Raw genomic sequence first — 13,221 nt, forward strand, 5'->3', positions numbered from 1 at the left:
TATGCATGTCATCTAACATCTTATTTATCTCTTTTCAAACTATTTGCCTTATGAAAATGATAAATTCTTTATTTTTTCTCTATGCATGAAAATTATTTTCTGCTCACTATGCCCTATTATAACAGTTTGATGTCAATGTTGTACAACTATGAACATTTATCTTCCTGCATTGCACTTTTTTATACTTTCTATTATTTTAACTATCACGAATTAAGTATCATTTCAATTGCATACTTTATTTTTTATTTGCACACAATATGAGTATTATACTTCCACCTATGAAAGATACTTCTGAGGGTTACTTGTTTCAAAATCTTATATGAAATTGATTATACTATTCTTGTTTGAATATCCAAATATTATTCTTTAAGTGGCTTATTTTCCATATTATTACGTTTTATATCTTTATAATCTTCTTCCAATTATCTGCTGACAACTAAATTTTTAAATAATTAAAACTAACATTTATATCTTCCTTTCTCTCAGGGTCTTTTTTTCTTTTCAAGCTCTTTTTTTCTATCTTCTCCTGCATTCTGCAGTCTATAAACCATACTTTTCCTGTGAAATATTCATTTGTACATGCAGATTATGTGTCATTTCTGGTTTCCTGATGTACCCTTTCTCCTCTTTTTTCTTTATTATATATTCTAATTTTCACTAATCAAAATACAAGTGAATTTAGAGAACTTATATAGGTACCTTAATTGAATATAAGTAGGCTAATATATGTTCACGAAAACTTGCAATCTTTTCTTTAGATATGTAAATAGATCTATTGAAATTACAGTTAACTGCTTCTCTTGCCTAGATCAACCTATCACATCTACAGTATTTTTCACTTTTTATATCTACTTGAGGTGTCTATATATCTATGAACGTCTTGCTCTTCTTCTCAAATCAAATGTATTTCTTTTCTCTTATACTATTACAAATTCAGCGTTTAAATTAGTAAAAGACTTATTACTGAATGGATTAATCTTTTTTCAATTACCCTTTATTAAACATCTTATGTTTATTATTTCTTAAGCATGGATCTCAATGTTATAAATATGTTACTTCCACTTTTTATAATACTATCTTAAGGTATCTCTAAAATTCTTCTTTACATGCTTATACTAATCAGTTAGGATCTTCTATTGTTTCCTAAATGTATTTTATATAAATTATCTGCAATTACCTTAAACATGAAATGAATTTGGTATGAGAATACTTTCACAAACACATTTTTCATTGTTAGGTAGCGTTGATTTTCTTTATTTATTGTTGTAAGTATTTATATATATATATATAATTTCAATAAACATTGAATCACAAAGGTTTATATATATATATATATATATATATAAATTTATAAATTCGAAAACATTGTGTTTTCCAAAAGTGTTTAATATACAAGCTGAAATACTAGTGAATAAGGTTTTAATGAAATTCCATTTCGATAGTCAGAAAGTCTAAGATTTTATATATATACAAGTTTGTAAATCTATATATGCTACTGGTATTCTTCTTGATATGCATGCGTGTATGACATGAAAACTATTTATTATTTTCAACAGTTCACTGGTTATATTTACCTTCTTTTTATTTTCCCTTTTTAACTTCTGATTATTTTGATTCTTATGTAGCTATGCCCTTTGTGTTTAAAGTATTTTGTGAATATTTTCAAACTTGAAAAGACTATATATACTATACTTTGTAATCTTATATTCAATTTTTAATAATGCTATTTTTAGGAATATATTATACAAGAGCCTTCTTTTCAACATGCACACAAACCCACATACCCTAATGAGTATCTTTTTTAATCTATTTCAGTGGATGTCTCATGCTTCAATCAATGTTTTGCATGTTTAATAAATAATACTTAATTTTTTTCAATATCTATTCTTTCACTATTGAAAGCATGTATTAATTAATTTGTCAGTTATAATTTCAAAACTCCTATCCAAACTTCTTAATAATGCTACTCAAGTAACCCCTAAATAACTGTTTTTCATATGCACGCATCTTCAAATCGCACCTTAATATTCTTCCTGAAAATTTTTGCATGACTATTTTTAATCAATTTTGCATGTTTTGTCCTATAATTTTGTTCTTTTTCTTAAATGTATTATCTTCTCTCTTATAACTTAAGCATGTTCATTCTACTACATTTTATTCTAAATTCTATTAATCTTTTTAAAATTTTTTAAACGTAAATATATGTTTAAATATCCTGAACAGAATGTTTTACTTTTACGTGCACAACTGCATCTCTACAACTACTGTATGTCTTCTCAAATTACTCAATTTTAATTGAGGATTCATGATGTAATTTCATAGTCATAAGTATATGACCTTCCTAGTAATTAGATGTAAAGTGTTTAAATATATGAGATTAATTTCTACCATGATAAGCAGAAATCAATTAAGCAATCACACCTACTATATGCTTTTCATTGTCGGGATCTATAAATTGTTGTTTTATTTATTTTCATAAAATCCACATTTGTGCATGATTGCTAATGTTAGACCATATATTTTGTATGCTTATTCATTATTTTCTGTCATTTTACTGTCCATTCTAATATTTTTTTAGGAAGATTCTATAAATTTCTTATTATTAATTTTATAAAAGCTCTTGCCTCAGAAAAAGTTTGAGAAATAGTTTTACTGTAGATTTTTAAATCCCTACCTCAAAGAGACTTCTTTTCAAGACCTACACACCTCTAATACTTCCAGTTTCCAACTGCAAAATCCTTCTCCTTCATTTGCCTAAAATGATTATGCATGTAATCATTATTCCAAGCAATCTTTTACATGATTAATTCACACATCTTTTGCTTATTTTTTATGTATTTTATACTTTATTGTCTATTCTGTTGCTGTGCAAGCATACTCTTTCTCAATCTTTCTTATTTATACATTTATGCCAACTTTAAACCTTCACGATTATCACGAAAATAATGTTACATCTGATCTATGATCAACACTACATGTGTTGAAATTGACAATTTTTTTTATTAGGCTAAGTTATATATACAATTTTTATTTTATTTCCATTCCTTTGTAATGCAAGCATGCACTGAATGTATATTTCTTACTATTAAATTGTAAGCAACTTTAATCTCCAAAACTTATAAAGTCTTAACATCATATCAGATTTTTAAACAGTGATACACCCAAATTTCCAACAAGATTTTTAAGTAAGATAATTATCCATCTGTTTGTGTCATTCTTCAATCAAAAACAACATTTACAAATTTAATATATGTTTCAACTACTTTTTATACACTACATGTTCTACTTTCTTTTCCATATCAGTACAATGTGCTCTTTGTGCAGCTTTCTTACTTATAATTAATGTATAAACACTAACATTCTTAACAATCAAGTAAATTTTCAATTTTGTTACATATCAAAGCAACATTATATCTTAAACCTGTCTCAATAACTTCTCTTAAGTTTGTACTACCTATCCTTTCTTCCAATAAAAATGTCTTATGCATGAAATAACTGTTTGAAAACTCTTTTCTATTCTTCACCTTTTTTATTTTAAATAACTATTTAATACTACAGTACATTATTTCAACAAAGTCCTCAATACAAAAAATTATAAATACATATGTAGCTTATGATACCGTTCAACACCCTTTATTCAATTCTGTGTTATGTGTTATATCTATTCTTACTTTTCTTCAAACACAAAAGGTCTAATGCATGTAAGAACTGTATGTAAACCTTTTTCCATCCTTCACCACTCTATACTTTCTACTCTTTTAATTTTTAAGCACGCTCTTTTGGAATTTTACTCTGTTACAATATTATTAAACTGTTCTTATACATCTAATAACTTTTTGAATCATCTTTTCATACCTTCACCAACCATCATTCTATATTTTAGACTCTTCCTTTAATTGCTAACCAACCTTATTTATTGGATCCTTGAAGAATTTTAGGCCGAAATTTTTCTAACACACATTTTATTAATATGATAACTGACATACTGACTCAGTAGGGAGCAGCCCTGTCTCCCTCAGTAACAATGGCTGGGGAGGGGGTGGGAAGCTTACATCTGATGGAGGAGCACCAGGGATACGGAATAAATCTGAATATATTTAAACTTGAATTAATGAAATAGGTTTTTCAAAGTCAAAAATTAATTGTTAAATTGTTGAAAATAGGATTGATGTTATATGAATATTGTTTATGTTTTTAGGGCTCTGAGAGTTAGAGTTCTATTCCCCTTACTCCCCATTAGTTACAGCACTGCACAGTATATATCATTAATGAATGTGTTGCTTTTTGCATTCTTCTATATATTCCTTTATTCCAATACAATGTTTGTATGCATGTAATAAGCCTTAAAATCCCTGTTCTTATCAATACAATCTTTTTTCATTTTACCCTTTACTTAACTCCTAAGCATGTTCTGTCAGCATTTTCCTTATCTTACAAAAATTAAGTGTATTCATAATTTTTGTCTGCTAACTAAACAATTTTAATTTATATTTCTCTTAAGCACAATTGTATTATTTTTTTCTAAACGTTGTCATGCATGCAATAACTGTTTTCAAAACCAATTCTATCTATCTATTTCTTTCTTCCAACAAAATATTTTTATGCATGTAAAAGAACTACACTTCTTTAACTCCTAAGCATGTTCTATCAGCATGTTCTTCATTTAAAAACAATGATATATATCCATAATTTTTGTTTGATAACTAACAATGTATTTTCTCTAGTGCCTTTTTTATTAAGTATTATGTTATAATTGCATGTAATGGCTGTTTGCAAAACAATTTCTATCATTCACCTTTCTTTATTTGTTAACTCTATTTAATTCACTGCTAAGCATGCAGCTTGTCTTATCTTAAAACAGTTCAGAAAATGTGCAATATTTGAACATTACTATATCAAATTTTTCTTATACCACCTCTTAATAAGTACACACTTTCCAGCACGCTCATCAAAATATTCTTATGAATGTAATAACTCACTTTTCCACACACAAAAACAACACTTACATATCTAATAAATTTATTGGCTACATGTTCTTCTTTCCTTTCCTTATAAGTACAAGCATGCTCTTTGTGCATCTTATTCACCTATAAATGTAAAAACAATGATTATCATTAACAATCATGTAAACTTCTAATTTATTTTTGTACACATCAATCTATTCTTTCCTTGCATTAAAAATTCTTATGCATGTAATAACTGTTTAAAAATATATTCTGTGCTTTACTGTCGTACATTATTTACTCTACCATTAATTTCTAAGCATTTACTATTGTAATTTAACTATTTTTAGAACAGCTATATAAATATGTATGTTTTTAATTATTTGAATAGCTCTTTATAAAAATTGTTATAAATTATATTGTTTTAAGTTTCTATTCTTCTATGTACCCCATAAAAAGATCTTATAATCTTTTGAATCACTTATTCTATCATTCATCATTCAACATTGTGTACTCTTCCTTTAATTGCTAAGCATACAATTTCCTCCACATCCCCCTTAGTTACGCTTATTAGTGCTGTATAGACCAGTAATGGTGTTAAGTTTTACATTCTTCTATCTATCTTTCCTTCCCACAAAATATTCTTATGCATGTAACAAACCTGAAAATTTTTCTATCACCATGGTTTATATTTACTCTTTATTTAACTCCTAAACATTTCTTTCAGCATTTTCAGCAATATCTATCTCTTCACCCTTTTTTCTTAAAAATTTTTCTCATGCATGTAATAACTGTTGCAAAACCAATTCTTCTATCAATTTCTTTCTTTCAACAAAAATTCTTATGCATGTAATAACAGTGAAAAACTTCTATCAACAGCTTTACATCTTACCGTTCATTTAACTTCTTGAACTTTCTGTCACCATTCTTTTCATTTTACTCTTCATTTAAGTCCAAGTATGTTCTGTCAGCATTTTCCTCATTTAAAAAAATTACGTATATTCATAACTTTTGTCTGATAATTATACAATGCATTTTCAAATTTCGATCAAATCCTTTTCATTAATTATTGTGTTAATCTATCTACCCATACTTTTGTTCTAAACAGATGTACACATGCATGTAATAACTGTTTACAAAACAAATTCTTCTACCTATTTCTTTCATCCAACACAATATTTTTAAGCATATAATAACTGTGAAAAGCTACTCTTCATTTAACTCCTTAGCATGTTCTGTCTTTATTTTCCTCATCTTAAAACAATTAAGTGTATTCATAATTTTTGTCTCCTATTCAAACAATGTTATTTGCAACATTTCGCTTAACCACCTTTGTATCAAGTATTATGTTATATCTATCCATCCATTCTTTTCTTCTAATCTATTTCTTTTTTCTAACAAAATATTTGTATGCATGTAATAACTGAAAACTTCTCTAACACCATCCTTATCATTTTACTCTTTAATTTAACTCCTAAGTATGTTCTTTCAGCATTTTCCTCATTAAAAACAATTGAGTATATTCATAATGTTTGTTTGATAACTAAACAATGTAAGTTTAAAGTTTAAACTAAAAATAAAATTATTATTATGTATTGTATATACCAATCTCTTCACCCTTTTCTTCTAAAAAATGTTCTCATGCATGTAATAACTGTTTGCCAAACCAATTCTTCTATATATAAGCATTTTCCTCATTTAAAAATATTTGAGTATATTCATAATGTTTGTCTGATAACTAAAAGACGTTATTTTAAATTCCTCAAAAATACCTTTTTATTAAGTATTATGTTACATCTAATTACTAACCACTTTATTCTAAAAGAAAAAGTTTTCATGTATGTAATAACTCTTTGTGCAACTATTTGTACTCTTCACTTTTCATTATTTTTGCTCTTCATTTAATTAAGTGTTAAATATGCAACTCACAAAATCAAATTCTTACTATCCAGCATGTTTTTCAGCAAAATATTGTTATGAATTTAATAACTAATTTTCCCACCAAAACAATACTTACACATCTAATAAATGTATCAGCTACTTGATAAGTATTGCATGTCCTCTTGCCCTGTCCTCATCAATACAACCATGCTCTTTGTGTATGTTTCTCACTTATAAATGTATAAACATTAACATCCTTAACAATCAAGAAAACTCCTAATTATTTTTACCTATTAGAGCACTGACATCTCAAACTTCTCTAAATTCTTTTTATAAGATCAAACACATCTATCTATCCAATCCTTCTAATAAAAAATTAGTATTCACGTAACTGTTTGAAATATCATTTGAGCATTTTTCTCAATTAAAATTATTTTTATAGATATCTAGATTTCCTCAAACATTTGACCAATGCTATACCAAAACCCATTCATTGTAGATGCCTTTTATTAGGTTTTGTATTTTTCTACTTATCTATCCCTTTCTTCCGAATAAATGATTTCTATACATTAAAAACTGTAAAAAAACTTATCTATCTTTCACATTCCTATATTATTTACTCTGCATTGAATTTTTAATAATTCTATTTCAGAGTTATCCTTATTTTAATTGGGCAATATAAATAGATATTTCTCAGTTATTTTACGAGTTCTATATAAAAATTTATCGACATATTGTTGTAAGCTTTATATTATTCTATCTCTAAAAAGAAAACTTTTATACGCATCTTAAAAACTTTTCAAACACCTTTTTTACTATTCACCATTTAATATGTTTTAATCTTCCATTAACTCTGAGCATTCTATTTTGTCAGAACAGCAATAAAACCGTTGAGTTTTGCATTCTTCTATCTATTCCTTCTTTCCATCAAAATATCCTTATTAATAACTATAAAAAACTTTTTTATTGTGATGCTTTACATTTTACTCTTCATTTAACTCCTACCTCATCTAACTGTCCTCCCTTTCTTCTAAAACAAATGTTCTCATGCATGTAATAACCAGTGAAAAACCTCTCTATTGTGATACTTTAAATTTTACTTTTAATGTAACCCCTATCTCATCTATCTATCCTCCCTTTCTTCTAAAAAAATGTTCACATAAATAACCTGTGGAAAACTTCTATAGTGATGTTTTAGTTATTACTCTTCATCGAACTAATACATAATATATCTACCCTCCCTTTTTTCTACAAAAATGTTCTCATGCATGCCATAACCTGTAAAAACTTTACTATCGTGATACTTTACAATTTACTCTTTATTTAACTCCCATCTCATTTATCTATCCTCTCTATTCTAAAAATATGTTCTCATGCATCTAATATCTGTGAAAAACTTTTCTATCGTGATGCTCTACATTTTACTCTTCATTTAACTCTTATCTCAACTATCTATCAATCTCTTTCTTCTAAAATAATGTTCACATTCATGTGATAAACGTGAAAAACTTTTCTATTGTGATGCTCTACATTTCACTTTGCACTTAACTCCTATCTCATGTCTCTATCCTCTCTTGTATTCTAAACATATGTTCTCATGCATGTAATAACTGTGAAAATTTCTCTATCGTCATGTCCTACATTCTATTCTTCATTTAATTTCTATCTCAACTATCTATCAATCTCTTTCTTCTAAAAAAATGTTCAAATGCATGTAATAACTGTGAAAATGTTCTACCTTGCTGCTCTACATTTTACTCATAACTTAACTCCTATCTCAATTATCTCCCCCACTTGTATTCTAAAAATATTGTTCTCATGCATGTAATAAATGTGAATATTTTCTATCGTGATGCTCTACATTTCACTCTTCACTTAACTCCTATCTCATCTCTCTATCCTCTCTTGTACTCTAAACATATGTTCTCATGCATGTAATAACTATGAAAATTTCTCTATCGTCATGTCCTACATTCTATTCTTCATTTATATTCTATCTCAACTATCAATCTCTTTCTTCTAAAAAAAGGAATGTTCAAATGAATGTAATAACAGAGAGTGAAAACATTTTCTACCTTGCTGCTCTACATTTTACTTTTCATTTAACTCCTATCTCACCTATCTATCTTCTCCTGTATTCTAAAAGTATGTTCTCATGCATGTAATAACTGTGAAAACTTTTCAATTCTGTTGCTCTACATTTTACTCTTCATTTACTCCTATCTCATATATTTACCCTTCTTTTTTCTACAAAAATGTTCTCATGCATGTAATAACTGTGAAAAACTTTTCTATCATGATGCTCTAAATTTTACTCTTCATTTATCTCCTATCTCATCTACCTATCCTCTCTTGTATTCTAAAACTATTTTCTCATGCGTATAACAACTGTGAAATCTTTCTATCGTGATGCTCTACATTTTACTCTTAATTTATCTCCTGTCTCATCTATCTATTCTCCCTTTCTTATAAAAATGGGTTCTCATGCATGTAATAACTGTGAAAACTTTTCTATCATGATGCTGTACATTTTATTCTTTATATAACTCCTATCTCATCTATCTATCAATCTCTTTCTTCTAATATAATGTTCACATGGATGTAATAAATGTAAAAATTTTTTCTATCGTGATGCACTACATTGTATTCTCTTATATCCTATCTATACTCCCTTTCTTCTAAAAAAATGTTCTCATGCATGTAATAACCTCTGAAAAACCTCTCTGTTGTGATATTTTACATTTTACTCTTAATTTATCTCCTATCTAATCTATCTATTCCCCCTTTCTTATAAAAATAGGTTGTCATGCATGTTATAACTGTGAAAACTTTTCTATCGTGATGCTCTACATTTTACTCTTCATTTAACTCCTATCTCAACTATATCAATCTCTTTCTTCTAAAATAATGTTCACATTCATGTGATAAACGTGAAAAAATTTCCTATCGTGATGCTCTACATTTCACTCTTCACTTAACTCCTATCTCATCTCTCTATCCTCTCTTGTGTTCTAAACATATGTTCTCATGCATGTAATAACTGTGAAAATTTCTCTAACGTTATGTCCTACATTCTATTCTTCATTTAATTTCTATCTCAACTATCTATCAATCTCTCTCTTCTAAAAAAATGTTCAAATGCATGTAATAACTGTTAAAATGTTCTAACTTGTTGCTCTACATTTTACTCTTAACTTAACTCCTATTTCAATTATCTCCCCCACTTGTATTCTAAAAAAATTTTCTCATGCATGTAATAACCTCTGAAAAACCTCTCTGTTGTGATATTAATAACTGATCTGAAAAACCTCTCTGTTGTGATATTTTTACATTTTACTCTTAATTTATCTCCTATCTCATCTATCTATTCCCCCTTTCTTATAAAAATAGGTTCTCATACATGTAACTGTGAAAACTTTTCTATCATGGTGCTCTACATTTAACTCTTCATTTAACTCCTATCTCAACTATCTATCCTCTCTTGTATTATAAAATTACGTTATTTTTTATTGTGATGTTTTATATTCTATTCTTCATTTAAATTCTATCTCAACTATCAGTCTCTTTCTTCTAAAAAAGGAATCTTCAAATGCATGTAATAACAGAGAGTGAAAAAATGTTCTACCTTGCTGCTCTACATTTTACTTTTCATTTACCTCCTATCTCAACTATCTATCCTCTCTTGTATTCTAAAAATATGTTCTCATGCATGTAATAACTGTGAAAACTTTTCAATTCTGTTGCTCTACATTTTACTCTTCATTTACTCCTATCTCATCTCTCTATCCTCTCTTGTATTCTAAACATATGTTCTCATGCATGTAATAACTATGGAAATTTCTCTATCGTCATGTCCTACATTCTATTCTTCATTTATATTCTATCTCAACTATCAATCTCTTTCTTCTAAAAAAAGGAATGTTCAAATGAATGTAATAACAGAGAGTGAAATCTTTTCTATCGTGATGCTCTACATTTTACTCTTCATATAACTTCTATCTCATCTATCTATCCTCCCTTTCATCTAAAAAAATGTTCACATGGATGTAATAACTGTGAAAACTTTTCTCTTCTGTTGCTCTAAATTTTACTTTTCATTTACTCCTATCTCATATATTTACCCTCCTTTTTTCTACAAAAATGTTCTCATGCATGTAATAACCTCTAAAAACCTCTCTATTGTGATACTTAACATTTTACTCTTCATTTATCTCCTATCTCATCTATCTATTTGCTCTTGTCTTCTAAAAACATTTTCTCTTCAACTGTTTCTTTTTTATCCTTTATATTTTATTCTTCATTTAACTCTTATCTCATCTATCTATCCTCCCTTTCTTATAAAAATATGTTTCATGCATGTAATTACTGAGAAACCTTTTCTATTGTGATGCTCTACATTTTATTCTTTGTATAACTCCTATGTCATATATCTACTCTGCCTTTTTTCTACAAAAATGTTCTCATGCATGTAATAACTGTGAAAACTTTTCTATCGTGAAGCTCTACATTTTACTCTTCATATAACTCCTACCTCATCTATCTATCCTCCCTTTCATCTAAAAAAATGTTCTCATGCATGTAATAACCTCTGAAAAACCTCTCTGTTGTGATACTTTACATTTTACTCTTAATTTATCTCCTATCTCATCTATCTATTCTCCGTTTCTTATAAAAATAGGTTCTCATGCATGTAATAACTGTGAAAACTTTTCTATCATGATGCTCTACATTTTATTCTTCATATAACTCCTATCTCATCTATCTATCAATCTTTTTCTTTTAATATAATGTTCACATGGATGTTAACTGTAAAAGCTTTTCTATAGTGATTCACTACATTTTGTTCTCTTATTTTAATCCTATCTAATATATTATCTATCCTCCCTTTCTTCTAAATAAATGTTCTCATGCATGTAATAACCTCTGAAAAACCTCTCTGTTGTGATACTTTACATTTTACTCTTAATTTATTTCCTATCTCATCTATCTATTCTCCGTTTCTTATAGAAATAGGTTCTCATGCATGTAATAACTGTGAAAACTTTTCTATCATGATGTTCTACATTTTATTCTTCATATAACTCCTATCTCATCTATCTATCAATCTTTTTCTTTTAATATAATGTTCATATGGATGTAATAACTGTAAAAGCTTTTCTATAGTGATGCACTACTTTTTATTCTCTTATTTAAATCCTATCTAATGTATTATCTATCCTCCCTTTCTTCTAAATAAATGTTCTCATGCATGTAATAATCTCTGAAAAACCTCTCTGTTGTGATACTTTACATTTTACTCTTTTAATTTATCTCCTGTCTCATCTATCTATTCTCCCTTTCTTATAAAAATAGGTTCTCATGCATGTAATGAATGACTGTGAAAACTTTTCTATCATGATGCTCTACATTTTATTCTGCATTTAACTCCTATTTCATCTATCTATGTGTCTATCCCTTGATTCTAAAAAATATTTTCATGCATGTAATTAATACATTTTGCAAAAACCGTTTCTATCTCTTATTTTTCTTTATTTTATACTCTTTATTTAAATCATTGCAAAACATGCTTTATCGGCAGTTTGAGTTATTGAGTATTGATAGATCAAATTTTCTTCATACCACATTTTCTTAAGTTTCATGATTTTTCTGTATATCCATCACTTTTTTCCAACAAAACATTCTTGAGAATGAAATAACTATTCGAATGACCTTTCCTATTATCACCATGTTTTACTTCTTACCCTCTATTTATTTTTTCAACAAAGAAATCTTTATATATGTAATAACTATTTGAAAGACATTTTCTATCCTTCATCTTTCTTTACTTGGTTACTTTTCCTTAATTGCTCAACATGTTCTTTTGGCACTTTCCTAATTTTGTGTACTTTGATCAGATCAAATTTAAAACTTTTATGGTCCTCGTCTTTTTTTAAAGGTAAAATATTGTTATTAGATTTTCAAAAAATAAAAAATGTTAAAATTTGTATAAAAGAACGGTATTTATTTACAATACCGTGACCATGAAAAATAGACTTTTTTTCATGGGTTGGGCATTTATAGCCAAGTATTATTATCACAGGTGCATATAAACTGGGGGGAAAGTATATTATTGTATTATATTGATGCCTTTCGGGCATTATTACGTTTAAAAATGGAAAATAACCAACAAAATTTTGTCGAACAACACTTGGAGGGTTAAGGATCAGGGGCATCACGTGATCTGGGATTCGACTTTTGCAAGCTCGAGTTAATTTTTTTTCTAAAAGAGCAAGCAGTGCGCAGCACTGCGCAGCGGGCAGGCATCGTTGACAGAATTAACGTACTTGTCAGCATCATTTCAGTAAAATTGCCAGAGATACTGTCAAAAACAGAGTTTTCAAAAAATCGTAACTCCTTT

This window comes from Homalodisca vitripennis, chromosome 2 (assembly GCF_021130785.1).
Source record: "Homalodisca vitripennis isolate AUS2020 chromosome 2, UT_GWSS_2.1, whole genome shotgun sequence".
Lineage (NCBI taxonomy): Eukaryota > Metazoa > Arthropoda > Insecta > Hemiptera > Cicadellidae > Homalodisca > Homalodisca vitripennis.